The sequence below is a fragment of the Rhipicephalus microplus genome, chromosome 1, assembly GCF_043290135.1.
Source record: "Rhipicephalus microplus isolate Deutch F79 chromosome 1, USDA_Rmic, whole genome shotgun sequence".
Taxonomy (NCBI): Eukaryota; Metazoa; Arthropoda; class Arachnida; order Ixodida; family Ixodidae; genus Rhipicephalus; species Rhipicephalus microplus.
Window position 1 is genome coordinate 33768770 of NC_134700.1, and position 18425 is coordinate 33787194.

Below are 18425 nucleotides of genomic sequence, written 5' to 3' on the forward strand. Positions count from 1 at the left end.
CAAGAGCAAGTCTTCAGCGTGAGTAATACGGCTTCATCCTAGCCACGTGGACGATGTCAGGCTGGGCACCACGACGGGAGGACTGCAGGCTGGGCTCTGGGATAACTTCATAGTTTACATCGCTGAGGCGCTGAAGAACCCGGTAAGGGCTGAAATAACGACGCAAGAGCTTCTCAGAGCGGCCACGTTGGCGTACAGGACTCCAGAGCCATACTTTTTCTTCGTGGTGGTAGGCGACTTCTCTGTGCTGAAGGTTGTACCTAAGAGCATCGTGTTGTTGCTGAGAGCGAATGCGCAAGCGACCTAGTTGTCAAGCTTCTTCGGCACGAAAAGATGACGACGTTATCTAAATAGACAAGACACGATTGCCACTTGAGACCGGACAAAACTGTGTCCATCATTCGTTGAAAAGTCGCGGGAGCAGAGCACAGTCCAAAAGGAAGCATCTTGAATTCCAAGAGCCCGCCAGGAGTAATGAAGGCGGTCTTTTCCCGGTCACGCTCATCGACATCAATTTGCCAATAACCACTGCGCAGCTCCATGGATGAAAAATATCGGGTGTTTCTAAGGCGGTCGGGTGAGTTGACGATGCAAGGAAGCCGATAAACGTCTTTCTTTGTCACGGTGTTCAGTTTGCGATAATCAACAGAGAAACGCAAAGTGCCATCTTTTTTTTTCACCAAGACAAACGTTGATGCCCATGGGCTTGTAGATGGCTAAATGATGCCGTCAGCAAGCATTCGTTGTACTTGGTCGTGGATGGCGTCTTGTTCTCTGCGGGAAACTGGATAAGCTTGTTGTCGAATAGGCCTTTCGCTGGGCTCTGTTATGATTCTGTGTTTGCGACGGCTGTCAGTTTTATTTTGGACGTCGTGGCAAAGCAATCACTGAAGGAAAACAGGAGGGAGCGCAGACTCTCTTGCTTTAAAGTCGACAGTGCGCAGTTTACATCAAGCTTAACCGTAGACTGTTTGTCGTTACGAGGACCGGAAGAGAGTTGCGCGAGTGAGAAGCTGGCTTTAGAGTCTCCGATTTCTTCGAAGTAAGCGATGACACACTGCCTCATGAAGTGCTGGTATTCATGACTGAAATTTGTTAGTAGAATTTTCGCAGGCTCTTGTATCAATTCTATGAGGCCACGGGCGACGCATACTTGATGAGACAAGAGCACGAACACATTGCCTTCCACAACTTCAAGAGCCGTTCATTTGATGTCACTCAGCACGTTAACCAGAACACTGGAACAGGGCGGTACTGTCACTGAATCGTCAGATGCACGCAACGCCATTATACGCGATTCACAATCCTGAGAATGTTCGTTACGTGAAAACGTCACCAGCAATTCTCGGAGATTTATAATAGCCCCATATTCTCGAAGGAAGTCTAATCTCAAGATGACCTGCCTGGAGCATTCCCGCAGTACGACGAAAGTCCCGATGAAGGTCGAAGCGCCAATATGTACTCGAGCAGTGCACCTCCCAAACGGCGTCACTAGATGACTACCCGCGATACAGAGCTGCGGACCGTTCCATAGCGTCACCACTTTTCGGAGAGCAGCCGTGAAGTCACCACTCAATGGAGTAATCGGCGCCAGTATCCACGAGTGCAATGGTCGAGTGATTGTCGACGGTTATGGAAATATCGGCGGAAATTGCTGCGTCACGTTCAGAAAATTTCGTGACAGAAATATCGGCGGCGTCAATGTGTCGTGGCGGAGGATGTTGGTCAGTTCGGTCAACAGCGGCCCTACCCCCAGAGGCCGCTGGCCTCAGTTTTCCTGGCGTGGGCCAGGACTTGGGGACCTGTTTGGTACACCAGAAAACGTGGCGTAACGACTAGGCGAGCCGAGGCGCCGAAGAGAAGGTGAGCGTGGCCGGTGGCTTTGTGCAGAAGGAAACGGCTGCTACGCTGCTAGGTATTGCTGAATCTCGCGAGGATGCTCCCCGTTGCTAGGTCGACGCGCATTAGGGTGAAACCCCTAACGCACATTGACCTCCGTAAAAGGAGGTATCGAAACCTCCGTAAAAGGAGGTCCCGATACAGTCTTTGACTTTGGGACCTCCTTTTGTATACTAAACACGTGTCACATTCTTGTATTCGTACCAATAAAAAATCTGAAATCTGAAAAGGCCCATCCTGCGATACGCAAACTGGCGGTACAGATGGCCCACTTCGCCGCAGTGGTAGAAAAGAGGCCTGTTGTCAGAGGTGCGCCATAAGTCAGATTTACGGGTGACTTCACGCGGAACGTCATACTGGAAAGTGCTCGCGTAGTTATTTGCAGTTGCGAATTGACAGGCGATGGTGAGAAAGTAGAGGGTGGCCGGCGTCCAGTAGAAGATTGAGGACTTCTCAATGCTTCGGCGTAAGACAAGAGCAGGAGCTTCCGCACGCATTGGGAGCGATGGTTGGGTCACATTCCTGAGTTCATCGCGAATAATGTCTCCCAAAATTGTCGCACTTCGGTGAGCAGATGTGGGACGGACTTTTTCGAGCTCCTTGCGGACCACCCTCCGCACAAGTTCACGGAGCGCTGATAAGTCCTGTCCACAGGTGAAAGATGACACTGCGGCAACAGAAGCTTGACGGTCTTACTGTAGAGAGTGTTGCTGAAGTGCCCGTTTCATGATTGTAGCTTCCGCGATGAACTCATGGACAGTGGTTGGGGGCTTGCCTACGAGTCCAGCAAAAAGTTGCTCCTTGACACCCTGCAGGAGGAGTCGAACTTTTTTTCTTTCATCCATCCCTCGGTCAGCACGCTTAAACAAGGATGACATGTCTTCGACAAACATAGCCACGTTTTCATTTGGATTCTGAACCCGGCTCTGCAGAGCCTGCTCAGCCTTTTCTTTCCTTTCGGGATTTCTGAATGCCTGGGATAGCTGTCGCTGATATTCTTGCCAGTTGGTGTTAGACGGCTCATGATTCTCATACAAGATGCGAGCATAGTCTTCGAGTGCAAAATAGGCGTAGCAAAGCTTCTTGGTGCTGTTCCATTCGCATTCGTAGGCGGCTGCGACTCGATCTAGCCAGTCATCTACGTCCTCCAGTCATCTACATGCTGTGTAGACGACGCTTGGGGTAGTGCAAGTTGGTCTACGTTGCTCTCTTGCGTCTGACTTGCCGTTGTGGTGGTCGTTAATGCCAAGCTGAAGGGACCAAATTCAGGAGGTAGTCCTAGCAAGCGGCGGCTAAGGCGAAGTGCCAAGTTTTCCTCCGGAATCGTTGAAATGGTGGCAGAAGCTTGAAGCGGCTTGAGTTAAAACTAGCGTTTTGGGATTGTAACCAGCACCTCCACCAGTTTGTCACGGTTATACAATCAGTGCAAGTAACAGTCTAGCAAACAGCGGAACAGCTTCGATCGAGCAGCGCGAGTTCGTCATCGTCTTTTCTGCCGACCAAATCCTTCGACACGCACAAGTAATGATGACACTAGCCACGCAACAGCCAGAAACCCACTACATGCTGGTGTCAATATTATGGTGAGGTTGAGTCCAAATGAGTCCAGCTGAAGGTAATTTTTGTGCGAGTCCGAGTGAATCCAACACTGAAAAATTTTGGAGAGTCAGAGTCCGATGAGTCTAAAGCACATGATACATTTTTTGAATGACTCTCTGTGAATACCATATTTAATGCCGACCTACGTCAAACCTCCTCTATTATTTCAATGCCAGCCACACGCGCCGAATCCCGCCGTTCTCTACTTTCTCCTCTGGCCCTTTCTTGTTCTCACCCATCGCCTAGCCTTCGCGTGTACTTTGATGTCCTGGGGGAGAGAACCCATCATGTGGTGCCTCCCAACGGAAATCATATGGAGCAATTGTTTTGTTCTGTTGTGTACAGATCCGTGGGGCAGTGGCTTGAATTCTTCGAGTTCCCAACGTTGGAGGTCAGGCTGGCTCTACAAGAGATACAGTGTTTCGAGATAGTGTGTCGCCATTTACGGCACCATGTGAGCAGCCAATGGAAAAGCATCACTGCAATGCTACTGCATGTGCCGACTTTAAGAGCGCTGCGAGGCAGCAGCAGCATTGCTTGGACAAGAGCCTAATTTTGGCGAGTCCACCCATTGCAGTATTACTGCAGTAACAGCGCAACAATGGTAGGAAGAGACAATATGGACAGGAAAGCTGAATTAATTGAAGGTGCTACAACCGCTTTTATACAGCGTAAACAGTGCTCGTGTGCGACTATGAAAAATATTCTCAACTCGGAAAAGAATACTCCCTCTCAGAAAGGAGGAGTGATGGTGTAGTGTAGCATCGATGCGTGATCTTCCTAATAAAAATGCTTCTATAGTCTCTTTTTCATTCTTCATTCTTGCTTCTTTCAACAACTGCATTTTATGGAATAAAGGACTGCACTTACATTTTTTACAAGGTACAGCCACGTGGCTACCGTAGCCATTCCTAACGTTGTATGGATGCAGTCTTGCTCGGTCACTGAAGCATTGCATAGTTTGTCTTATCTTTCCACATGTCAACGGTATTTCATACACAACATCAGAGTCTGAATATTGCTGTGAGTTCATGGACTATAGTGATGAGCGGAATAAAGTCGACATTCCTCGCCTAAAGCAATGTTGATGCTGAGACAAACGGTTATATAATGTTAAAAAATCAAGAATTCGTCGGGCTACAATGAGCTCAAGAAACTTGCATGATGTAACGGATACTGGTCGATAGTTTTCCAGAATATATGGTCGATAGTTTTCCAGAATGCACGACACCCTTTTTGTGAATAGGCACTACTCCATCACTGTGACAACCCTCTGACTTGTTCCCAGACTGTACAGACACATTCTGCTATCTGTCAGCATGTTATAGAAATACATTTGAAAAAGCATCTGGTTTAGCACTTCTCATGTTTAAATTAAACAGCACTTTAAAAGCACCCTCAGTGATTTAAGTGACATTTTGATTTTTGTACAGGATTTCGGAGGAGAAAAAATGGTGCTTTGGAGCAGCTATAAGTGTTTTTGGAACAGAAAAAAAAAAATGCTAGTCTGGAGCACCTTTTGATGTTTTTGGAGCCGATGGCAAAATATAAGAAACGCTTCCACGAGTTTAAAGAGTCCTCTAAGCTTCTTACAAATATGAATACAAATCAAACATAATGCACATACAATAATCACTTGGAATAGCATGAAATGAATAATTAAGCAGATGTATGGTGAATGAACACTGAGTAAGATGAGCTACCTACAGTTGAAATGCCAATACTCATGGTAGATGTCGTATAAAAGCGATAAAGCTGAGCAGCAAATTACAAAAACGGCCACAGCCACATTTAACTATTGCCGAAACAGCAATCTAGAATCACTCGAGCATTGTATGTTATTTCCATAATTCACCAAAACAGCCAGTCTTCAATATTTCAAAAGTAAAATAGGCTAAATGAGCTTATTTTAAATGCCAGTTCTTGTAACATAGATGAGGTCAAAGCTGATGAAGTGGTAAATGTAATCAGTCACACACGAAGTCGTTACAGTAGCAGTTAGTAATCATTATGATGCTAAACTAATCTTACCACGCATTTAACAAATAGCGGAGGCGATCCTCAAAGAGCACAGCAGCCGAGAGGCTGTCCTTTTTGTCGACGCTGCTAGATACCCCCGGCCCGACCGAGGACAACAGCAGTGGTGCCATCTCACGGCATATGTGTAAAATGAGGACACGGGAGTCTGGCCGGTTCTACCATTAGAATATAATCTAGTTTACTATAATGGCTGCAGCCCACGCCGCATAGGAAGTGCATTGGATTGAATTAGATCGCCTTGAACTGCTGTATTTACTGACTCAACTATTTGGGATATGGATTGGATTAGATCTGACTCGACCAGGATTGCTGCATTTACGATTGATTTAGGTCCCCGCCTAATTTGTGCACCTCTAAAATATACTTTAAAAAATGAATAACTATTACTCACGTATTCTGTGTACCTTGGCTTGACAACGAGTAACGACAACGTTGCAAGAACAGAGCCAACTGCAAAATTTTTTTTTCTATTTTTCTTGCTTTCTTTCGTTCTCTGATAAGCACATGCACGTTTGTATTTTGCCTCGGGGCTCCGACACTTGAAATGCAACGAAAGTCCTCAGACGGCTGCAATGAAATTGGGGGACAGTGTTTAAAGTGCCGACATTTGAGTATGTGGTGGCAAGAAAGAATCTGTCAAGGTACAACAACAGCTTTCTAGATTTCACAGATCAGTCACGAATTTTGGCATGTTACCTTCATTTACAAACTCTTCTGTGGACGTGACGCTGAAACATAATTGGAGATTTACAGTCTGCACGAGACGCGAGCATGCGCAGTAGGGGAGTAGGGGTACAAAATATAAAACGCTCCGCTCTTGAAAGAAGCTTGCATCATGCCTGCACCTGGAATCCAGCAACAGATGACTGGACATAAACTGAACAGGGGTGATAGGACGCTTCTAACAATGTACTCTTGCTACTTATGCCACGTATTTAAGCGTACTTGAGTACCCAGTGCCCTTCTTAAGGCTTTTATTATAAACAAGGCTCCTTCCCTTATCGAGTACTGAAACGCCAACAAACTTCGTGTTCTATTGGTCGGTGCAACCTTTCCCGTTTACACTAAGAAGCAACAGTTACAAGAGCTTGATTTGGGCGAGACAGTTCATCGAGGTTGTGTTCTAGTAACAGTGAGACAACTTCAAGAAGAGACAGAAAAGACAGGAAAAAGCACTCTTTTCTGTGCTTTTTGTCTCTTTCTGAAGTTGTCACGCTGTCACTAGAACGCAACCAAGCAACAGTTATGCCCTGTCTTTTTTTTTTTGTGTGTGTGTGACACGCCTTCTAGCAGCTCACTGTGCCTCGCCGCAGTGGTCTAGTGGCTAAGGTACTTGGCTGCTGACCCACAGGCCGTGGGATGGAATGCCAGCTGCGGTGGCTGAATTTTCAGTACAGGTGAACACGCTGTAGGCCCCGTGTGCTCAAATTTAGGTGCACATTAAAGAACCCCAGGTGGTCGAAATTTCCGGAGCCCTCCACACGGCGTCTCTCATAATCATATAGTAGTTTGGGGACAACTGTCATTCAAGTGCACAAATAAACAGAAAGGAAGAGAGGACAAGCGCTTCTAGTACCCAGGGCACTAATTCTTTTTCTCCCCTCAATGTATTGTACCCGGCCACGCTGGCTTCAATGATTGCCGCATGCGTTTGCAAGGCAAGGGTGGCTTCTTGGCCCATTTGCTATAGAACCTGTCCTCCCGATCTTCAAGCTTTGTGCGAATGGCTTCAACCCTCCGTCGGACATTCAAGAAGAATGTGCCGGATTCTGCAGTTCGAATTACCCTGGCAACTAAGGAAGTACCAGGACTGGTTGAAGGTGTCGTGCAGCTCGATGCATGGTACTCGCTGGAAGCCGTTCTATCGGGACTGGTGCCGCACTGGCAACGTCACGGCTGAGTATCTCTGGCGACAAGCTCTTCTACTACTTCCAAAGAGAAATAAGTGGCATGCGCAAGCTGGAAAAGTGTTGAACCTCCGCGCCACAACACTTCCTGACAAGCACTTTGATGTTCTTGGTCTTGGTCCCAAGTTTCGTTTCGAGCCGTCACTCAAGCAGTGGACAAATTGGTGTTAGCGCGGACCATTTTCAGGCAAGTGGTGGAAGAAGAGCGACCCAGGTGCATTTCGGAGTGTGTGGATACCATTGCCAAGCCTGAGACGACTGTACAGGGTAGAGACAGAATTCGCTCAATTTCTAAATTTTTGGCATGTAACAAACTACAACTTCGTGCAGCTGACAAGGAAGGTTTCTTGGTTGTTATGGATGAGGGCACCCTTTCAGAGAGGGCCTTGAAAGCACTCGACAAGAACTTTGTACCTGCAAATCGCAAGAGCTCAAAAGTAAAGAAAAATGATTTTTTGCTTTCTGACATGAATTTTGACGAGTTAGCTTCTGCGGTCAAATCTGCTAAGCGATCTGAACTTGCTATATTTTTTTTCAGTCAAAACACACAAGCCAGAAATGCCTTTCAGAGCGATTGTATCTGAAAGACACACGTGGCAAAACATTGTTTAGAAATACCTGCGAAGCAAGTTAGAGAGTCTTTCTATCTTGGATCCTTTTCGTGTCAGTAATTCCGAAGCCGTGGTACAGTTTCCGAGCACTGATAGCTCTAGCTACTGTAACGCTTTCAGCATAGACGTTGAGAACTTATACTATTCGACACCTCAAGATGACTTGATGGCAAACGTTCAAAGCTGCATCGCGCAGAATAATGATGACTTGTCTTTTTGCCTGAAGTGTGGAACTGCTGTATCTAGTTCTCTAGAATTACTTGGCTTCTACTTGAAGTGAACCTTTGTGGCTTGGGGAGGCAATCTTAATGTCCAGAGATCATAAATATGCATAGGCTCTTCAGTAACTCCAATTTTAAGCAAAATTTTTCTGGGAAAGCTTGATGTGGCACTTCAAAAGCATCTGTCAGGACTCGCAGTTCACGTATTCAGATACGTCGATAATTTTCTTGTGTTCACTACGTCCTCAGAACTAGATGTTGTGAATATTATCAAGGTTTTAAAAAAACAGGCAAGAAACTAAACTTTTCTTTTTGAGTTGTCGTGTCTAAAGCAACTGCAATTTCTACATCTGCACTTCATCTTAAACCCCAGCATCTTTGCTGGTATTATTGTACTAGATCCGTAAAACCTATACTCAATTACAGGTCGAGCCACTCTAAGCTAGTGAAGAAAAGTATCGTTACTACGAGTTTGGGTTTTGCTCTGAAAAAGTCCTGCCAACACAGAATGAAAATGAGCTTTGAAAGTCAAGTAAGGAAACTAGTACAACAAGGTGTCCTAATGATGCCATCACGACCGTGTGTAAGAACATAATTAGGAAAATAAAATTCGATGTGAACCAATCGAGCGTCGTGATGAGAGTAGAAAAGGTAGGAGGATAGCAATAATTCCTTACCTTCATAAGACATCGCATGAACTTAAGCAACTTGGTAATAGATATGAAATCAATGTGTTTTTCTCAGCCAAAAGCCAACTGCAGCCCATTTGTTCACGCATGCGCAGAGAGTTTCCGCAATGTCGCATGAAACACAGCAAAAGGTTCGTGGACTGCGCAATGGGCGTTGTTTACATGACTCCTTTTAGCTGTGGTAAAGTGTACATAGGTCAGTTGGGAAGGTGCATGAATGTTAGTCTTAGAGAGCACGATTCTTCTTTGAAATCCTCGGGGTGGCATCGCATCTAGTGGTTCATTGAAGAGAGTGCAGTTGCTATCCGCTTTTTCCACGACGCAGTCAACCACAGGCTTCTCGCCTTTCTTTCTTCTATATGGGCGTGAGCCATTCTCCACCCTTGACACCATTTTGTCGTATCGTCCCGACGTCTCAGAGTTCAACCCTCTTTCTGGATTTGAGCACCACGCTGAAGAGTGTCGTCAGTTGACCCGATCATTCACCTCGGGCAAGCAAGCACTCGAAAAAGACTGCCATGACCACAACCTGCAAGTCGAGACTTTTGCCGTGGGCTCGCTCGTCTGGCTCCGACTGCCCTTCCACTCCCCACATCTGTCCTCTAAGTTTGCACCCAAGTTTCCCTGTCCTTCGCGTCGTCGAACGTCGATCTCATGTGACATACGTGATCGAGCCGGTCACGCCATCTACAGACAGGCGATGCCTTGGTCGTGTGGCTGTCCACGTGAGTCGTCTCAAGCCCTATCACGACCCCCTCCTACTCTCGTCACCTTAACTTGCCAGGATGGCTCGTCTTCGTCACCGGGGTATTGTAGAGAAGAAGAAGATTATGTGCCGCAGTGGGTAACACCTTTAGCGAGAGGAGTTGAGCGCCAGCTGTTGCCCCAGCACTGATTCCTGGGTCGGTTTCTGCCGCCCGCTTTCCGCATCAATAGACCTGCTGTGCAAGTACTACTTATGCCAATAAACCCCATTTCACTGAAGTAGTTTTTCGATCTAACAATCGACTAACTTGCCAGTTGACGGAAGCTTTTCACATAAGAAAAAGAGGAGAACAATGTGTCAGCCAGCCTTCGGTTTTGCTGCACGATAAAGGGTATGCTTTTCTAGATTATGTTTCTGGATAATCTTTCTTCTTTTACTCTGTGTTCTCAAGTTGCCACGGGTGTACTTTTTGCCTGCACATGCATGCGTTGTTTTTTTAATGCCTGCTTATATATTCATCCCTTTCTAATAAACCGTTTAGTTGCGAGAAAGCGCTTGTCCTCTCTTCCTTCCTGTTTATTCGTGCGCTTGAACGACAGTTATACCATGCATATCCAACTAGCCCAACTTTCGATTCTGTTCGTTTTGGGGCATTAAACCCCACATATCAATCAATCAATTGGCAACTCACTGTAGTTGCAGCTGCGACTTTTTAAGCTTTGATCAATGGTAATGCTTATTTTTGTGAATGCTGTCAGTTTCCATGACCCAAGTTCTTCAGAAATTCCCCGACTTTTCCAGGTTTTCCAGGTTGATGACACCCTGTCATATGCACCTGCGCTGCACCTGCTGTAGATGACGGCAGTTTACAGATAGATATTGTGGGGTCCCAAGGTGTTTCACCTCTAATAAACGTGACATATGACGTCATTGGGAAAGCGATCGGCTTCAAATGGCACTGCAACTGGCTTCGTCTTGACAAGCGAGTTTGAGGCCACGTGACAAAAAAAAAAGACAGACATGTTTTATTTACATTATGGTTTGCTCGCACTATTGCAAGTTATCTTGCATTCTTGTGGTCTTCATCCAAGCTGCGTAGTTTGTTAACTTGACGGCTTGAGTTAGAGTTGACTCCATTGCACGGCAGTACCCCGTTTTCTTCTGCGTTGCATTAATTCACACCGCGCCACAACTCGGCCGAAGAGTAGTAATATTTGTCAGAGTTTAAAATCCCAAAAGCAGATCAGATTAATTATTAGGGGTGCCGTAGTGGAGAGCTGCGGTAACTTCAACCACCTGGGATTCTCTACTGTGCATCGAATTTCAGCACACGGGTCTCACACATATTTGCCTCCATCGAGATGCTACCGCCACGGACACCACCCCGCGACCTCCAGATCACCAAGACAAGGGATCAGAGCGAATGCTCATCTCACTGGCGAGCCGTGTGTTGCGGTGCGTAACATAGTACAGTACAGGTCACTGGTCAGCACATTCGTCTGAAACACCGAAAAAGTGCACTCCGGACTCCACTAACGAAGTTTTCCGATTTCCACTATTTTGAAAGAACCCAAAATCTCGCATATGCAATGCCGCCAAGGTTAATTTTTAAGTGTGAGCTGTCAACAACAAGACATCGGTATACATGGTGCCAGAGAGTGCTGGAGCGTGCTATTATAGACATGTTTCTTGACCTCTGTAGCTGTCAACTGCTTACTGGTTACTTAAAAAAATTCAAAGCGTCTACTGTGTAATGCCACGAGGCGACTGAATAACCATCAGGAGGGCTCCGGGATGTGCACCTTTAGTAGACTCCTATGCTGTAAAGTGTATGGCGCAAACAGCCGTATCAGCAAATGACGACAAACATGCTCCTAACATGCTCCTAAGTATGTTTGCGCCACACAACAGGGCGCCTACATGACCAGCCGTTCACGTAGGCTCCCCATACACAACATACTTGGCACTCCCCTCGACAACACTTATTACTCTCACACCTACACATGACACGTCCATGAGCGCCACAGAGGAGCGACTTCGATTACGCGAGCTTCCTTTGCTGGGCTTTTTAATCCGACACGGCATGCAGCGTGGAAGCGTAATGATGGTAGTAGAGGTTAGAAAAAGAAGAAGGCAGGCAATTTCTGCAGCCCAGTTGGGAGCACGTGGCATGGCAACAAAACGTGCCTTCCCCGCCTGCTTTCGTCTCTCCCATGGAGAAGTCTCCTAACAACGTTTCTCATTTTTTTCTTTCTTTTGTCACTTGACCTCAAGGTCGCTTGACAAGGCGTAGCCAGTTGAAGCCGATCACTTTTTTAATGACGTCATGTGACATTCAACTTTGAGTCACATGACCCCGAGCTGTTGACATGCAAACAGACTCTCCCCTTTCTAAGGGTCTTCATGCATGACGGTCAGCCTAGGTGACCAACTTCAGCGTCACAGAGCCAAGTATGCTGATTGACGACAGCTTTCTACGTAATGGCATAGAATGTTTGTGTGTTTCGATTTCAAGTGTGTCTCTTGTACACACAGCACTTTAGGTGTTTGTTTGTGTAAAAGTTCTTGAATATCGTGGAGGTTTTTCAACATCCCTCTGACGTTCCACTGTTCCATTTTTAAGCTGTGTGGCGCTGCGTGTACAAAAAGTGTAGCCTTAGATTACAGGGTCCTTAGGAGACCCTGTAATGCGTAGTCTTTCTTTTTTAGTGCACTCCAAAAAGCTGCGCCTCTCCTTCGGCGTCTCGGGCGCCAGAGGAGTGGGACTTGTATCTATCGCCTTTGTGAGGTGGCGGTAGTGCCTGCTCGACAACAAAAACGTGCCTGCGCGGCAGACACATTCACGGTGGTTTCAGGCCTCACTGTGCTTGCAGTGGCGCGGGATCGGGCCGACTTGGGTGTCTGCTGGCCCTGTTTGTCAGGTGGCGAAGCAGTACTGGCTGCTCCAGCCGGGGGCACTTGTGGCGCACCCGCAGTCGCACTCTGCTCGACTTTTGCGGGCACGGAAAGATGCGGCGAAGCACCCCGGCGCGTCACATCGGTGAAGAAGGAACTGGACTGATGGATGGAGAACCGTTTACATGCTTCTTGAAAGGACAGATTGAATTTCACTTTAACCTCAAGGATTTGATTTTCTTTCTTCCAGATTGGGCATAATCTCGAGTAGGCAGCATGATCTCCTTCACAGTTCACACAGCATGATGCTGTTGAGGTACACGCATCTGATAGGTGCTCCTTGGATGCACATTTTGCACAAGTAATGCGCCCTTTCAAGCTTTGTGACCCGTGTCCAAAGCGCTGGCCCTTGAAAGTTCCGCAAGGGTTTGACACATAGGGCCCGACTCGAAGCTTGAAGTAGCCAGTTTCAATTGAATCAGGTAAGTCACTGGTACCAAAGGTAATGATTAAGTGTTTTGTGGGTGTTTCCTTTTTGTCATATTGTATAATTATTCTTTGGACCTTGATTACACTCTTGTCTTGCCAGCCATCCAATAATTCACTTTTGGCCCGTTCAAGAAGGTCATCAAAGACCACACCACGCATAGTATTCACTGACCTGTGTGGGCCCACTGAAAACGGAATGTCCCGAAATGTTACGAGTTCAGATAAATTGTCATATTGAAGCTTGTCGCATAGCTCCAGAAGGATGATGATGATGATGATGTTTGATGTTTTGTGGCGCAAGGGCCATTTCATGGCCAAAGAGCGCCAGTTCATCTTGCTAGAGATATGGATAATGATTGTGATAAGCGGCTGTATAAAGGCCGTAAAATTCCTCGCACTAGGGCGGGTAAAAATATAGAACTAATAAAATCATGACCGTGCCGTGAAAGGTGTATGGTGTTAATAGATGACAAAACTTTGTTGCAATAAAACGATGGTAGACATGTATGGCATTAGCACAAGTGCCTCACTCGTTCACACCCTTGAGTCCAAGGGCCGTGAGGCAAGTGCTTTATTGAGTGCAGCCACCGCAGCGGAGACCTCTCTGGAGAGGTCGTGCTACGAAATGCCCGGGTATATGATACGAAAGGTACAAATTTATTTTAAAAACGCTAACAATGATTTATGACTAACAAGTGGTTCCCTACTGATGAACATTGCAGGATGGAGTGGTATCTGTGGTCGGTAGGGTAACGGAAAGTGTTGTCTTCTCAGCGCTTCTAATTCTTTACACTGGATTAAAATGTGAAGCAGAGTGAGTGCTTCTCCTTATCTATCACACAAAGGTGGATCGCCCCCAGACAAAAGAAATGAATGTGTTGTATGTGTATGTCCTGTTCTTAAACTTGTAAGGATTACTTCTGTGTGGCGCGACTTTGATACTGGCGGCCAATGACCAAGTTGCGGTTTGATGACATGCAATTTATCATCTGTGTGTGTGTGTCCCATGTGCTCTGCCAATAACCTCAGAGCTTTTGCTTTAGAACAGCTTTTAAGTCGAGAGCAGGAATCAGTATCAGTGTAGATAGCGGTTCAAATGGTGTCACTCGCGTTGTTTCTTGAACGGCTGTATTATATGCGAACGTGATGTAGGGCAATATTTCATCCCACAGTTTATGTTCGACGTCGACATACATTGAAAGCATATCAGTCAAAGTTCTGTTCAGGCACTCCGTTAGGCCATTTGTTTGAGGATGGTATGCTGTAGTTCTTCTCTGGTCTGTATCGGTCATTCGCATCAGACATTTCATTAAGTCTGCAGTAAAAGCTGGGCCACGATATGTAATTACGACACTGGGTGCACCATGTCTGAGGACTATGTTGTTGATGAAGAACTTGGCAACTTCAAGAGCTGTTGCACTGTACAGCGAGTCAGTCTCAGCGTAACGAGTGAGATAGTCTGTGGCTATGACTATCCACTTCTTGCGTGCAGTTGATGTCGGAAACGGGCCTAGGAAATCCATACCGACTTGTTGGAATGGGGCATGCGGTGGTTCTATTGGCTGGAGGAGGCCTGCAGCTTTCACGGATGGAGTTTTGCGTCTGACACTCACGGCAAGTTTTCACATAGCGCTGAACTGATGATAACAGTTTTGGCCAGTAGTATTTTAGGTGAATTCTGGCGAATGTACGGCTGACACCCATGTGTCCAGATGTTGGCTCATCATGACATGCGTGCAGAATCTCGTTTCGTAGAGGTGCAAGTACGAGTAAAAACTTGTCACCATGAAGCGTGAAGTTACTCTTGTAAAGGACCCCTTCTCGAAGACAGAACGAAGGGAGCCCTCTGGATAAAGTGTGCGGGACTTTAACGTCCTGTATAAGTGGCAGCAAATCGGGGTCATTTTGTTGTTGTTGAGCGATTTCTGATGCCTGGACGACGCCTAGAAACGGGAAGTCTTCTTCCTCCGGCTCACTCGTCTCCACTGGTGCGCGTGACAGGCAGTCGGCATCGCTGTGCTTTTTCCCAAATTTGTAAAGCACAGTAACATCGTACTCTTGTAGCCTAAGGCTCCATCTTGCTGGTCGGCCAGAAGGATCCTTAAGATTCGCCAGCCAACACAGGCAATGGTGGTCAGTGACTGCTCGGAATGGTCTACCGTAGAGGTACAGCCGAAATTTACTTATGGCTCAGATGACCGCGAGACACTCTTTTTCGGTTGCAGAGTAATTTGTCTAAGCTTTCGAAAGCTTGCGGCTGGCATACGCTAGCACTTTTTATTGGCCGTTTAACGCTGGACTAGAATGACTCCGAGGCCGACGTTACTCGCATCAGTGGGAACTTCAGTTTCGGCAGTCTCAACGAAGTGGGCGAGGATTGGAGAGGCTTGCAGGCGTGTTCCTAACTCATCAAATGCTTCCTGTTGTTCACTTTCCCACATAAAGGGCACCTCATCTTTTGTTAGATTAGTAAGTGGTTCAGCAATGTTCGAAAAATTTTCCACAAATCGCCGATAGTACACGCATAAACCCAGCAAGTGGCGTACTGACTTCTTGTCTTTGGGTGTCGGGAACTTCGCGATGGCAGCTGTCTTTTCGGGATCTGGCCGAACGCCTCCGGAGCTGACGACGTGTCCGAGGAATCGAAGCTCTTCAAAAGCAAAGTGGCATTTTTCTGGCTTGATGGTCAAGTCTGCTGAATGAATGGCTTCTAATACTGCGCGGAGTCGTTCTAGATGTTGGTCGAATGTAGCGGAAAATACGACGTCATCCAAGTAGACCAAGCAAGACTGCCATTTCAGTCCCGCGAGGACAGCGTCCAACATTCTTTGAAACGTGGCTGGCGCTGTGCACAGGCCGAATGGAAGCGCTTTAAATTCGTAGAGACCGCCTGGAGTTATGAATGCCGTCTTTTCACGGTCGCGCTCATCCACCTCAATTTGCCAATATCCGCTCTTGAGATCAAGGGAGGAGAAGTATTTCGCACTGCGTAGTCGATCGAGTGTATCATCGATACGAGGCAGAGGGTATACATCCCGTTTCGTTACGCTGTTCAGTTTCCGATAGTCGACGCAGAATCGAAGGCTGTTATCTTTCTTTTTAACAACCATTACAGGAGATGCCCATGGACTGCTGGAAGGCTGGATCACGTCATCTGAAAGCATCTCCTCCACTTGTTTCTTGATTACGTCTCTTTCCTTTTGCGATACTCGATATGGGTGTTGGTAAATCAGTCTCGTGGCTTCTGTTATAATCCTGTGTTTTGCAATAGCCGTGCGTCGCACCTTAGAGGACGTTGAAAAGCAGTCCGAAAACTCTTTTATAAGGGCGAACAATCGTTTCTTTTGATATTCTCAGAGCCTATGATTGACGTTAACTGATGCCTCGACGTTGCAGGTTTCTTGTGGAGTGGTTGGCGTTGTCACTAAACTGCATAGTTCAGTCGCCATGCGGAACTCGTGGAAATATGCGATAGCCATACCTTGTACGATGTGCCGACATTCATTCGCAAAATTCGTAAGGAGGACAACTGAGCGGCCATTCCTCAAGTGAACAACACCCCTCACCAAGCAAATTCCTTTGTTTAAAAAGATCTCTACGTTACCATCCGCGATTCCCTCGTGGTCACAAAATGCCTTATTTTCAACAAGCACCATTACACTACAGCGTGGTGGCACTGTGACGTCATCATCCACAACGCGCAGAGCAGTAAGACGTCGCTTTTCCGATTCCTTCACCGACATAGCTTGTTCGGTCGAAAACGTTACACTGGATCTGCGCAGATTAATTATGGCTCCATTGGCTTGCAGAATATCCATTCCTAGTATAAACTCCCTTGAACAGGCCCGCAGTACGATGAAGTCAGCAACGTAAGTAAAGCCTCTTATTTCGAGCCTTGAAATGCATCTGTTAAGCGGTGTAATAGTGTGGCCACCTGCCATGCGTATCTGTGTCCCACTCCATTTTGTCACAACCTTTTTCAGTTTCTTTGCCAATTTGTGACTCATTACCGAATAATCAGCGCCGGTGTCAACTAAAGCATTTAGCTCGTATCCGTCTATTTTCAACCGCAAATCTGAAGTAATCTTCGCATTGCTGCGCTTATCCTCTGTAAACATAGCATCGTCACCTTGAAACCGTAATGGAGGATCTTTGCAACTGTGGTTATCAGCGGCCTCACCTCCACAGGTCACTTGCTTCAGTTTTCCGGGTGTGGGCTTGTAGAACGGTGCCCAGACCGTGCGGAAGAAACACGTGGGTTGGGTGATCGGTAACGCCTGGGCGACGGCGATATTGGCTGATGTTGGCGTCGAGTGAGTGGGCTCTGGCGCGCGGACAAGTACTTTTCGATCTCCGTTGGCCGTTCACCGTTTCGAGGGCATGGTGCGTACAACGGAAAGCCCCTTAATCCTGCCTGTCGGTAAGGGCAGAACCTATACAGGTGACCTGCTTCCCCACAATGGAAACACAAAGGCCTGCGCTCATGGTCACGCCAGATGTCACTTTTCCGGGGCCTTTGATCCACGTAGCGAGCTACACCACGGGCTCGTGGCAGGTAGGTAGCCGTCGGTTCCAGTGGACGAGGTGCGCTGCGTACCGTCTGTGGGCAAGGAGAGGCCATCGCAACTGCTGCATTGGTGTGTGCCGCGGTTTGTCTGAGTATTTCAGAGTACGTTGGGATGCGTTGGATCGGCTGTGGCGCACGCTCCGGCTCACGTATCATCTGCCTCAGTTCATCTCGTACTGCGTCGACGACAGACAGTGTTGCTGTAGTGTGAGGTGCTTGCAACTTGCTGAGCTCTTCCCTGATCACCGACCTGATGAGTTCTTGCAGGGCGTCCATGTCACTTCGCAGGCCTCCAAAAAAGACATTGGCAGGTGCGTAGTTTATGTCTCGATTGTACTGTCGAGCGCGCTGTTCTAGCGTTTTCTCGATGGCTGTCGCTTCTGTATGAAACTCCGCAACTGTTCGTGGTGGGTTGCGGATGAGAACAGCGAATAGCTCTTACTTCACCACACGCATGAGGTGGCGTAGCTTCTTGTCTTCAGTCATATGGGAATCTGCGCGCTTGAACAGGCAAAGCATGTCCTCGATATACATTGCGACACTTTCGTTGGTGAGTTGGAGTCTGGATTCGAGCGCAGCCTGCGCCTTTTCTTTGCGATCCGCGCTGGCATAAGTCGCCAGTGCTTGTCGCCGAAATTCATCCCAGGTCGTAAAGGAGGTTTCATGGTTCTCATACCACGTCTTTGCGAAGTCCTCCAAAGCAAAGTATACGCGGCGGAGCTTCTCTCTCTCGTCCCAACCGTTCAAACGTGCCACTCTCTCAAAGAGGTTCAGCCAATCTTCTAAGTCTTCATATGAGTCG

At 47.1% G+C, this 18425-nt stretch overlaps 1 protein-coding gene across 5 annotated transcripts in view; it reads right to left on the reverse strand.

Moving 5' to 3' along the window:
* The window catches only part of Nipped-A (Transcription-associated protein Nipped-A), a 991444-nt gene that overhangs the window by 922030 nt on the left and 50989 nt on the right, over window positions 1-18425 (reverse strand). The gene's annotated exons all lie outside the window — the stretch shown is intronic.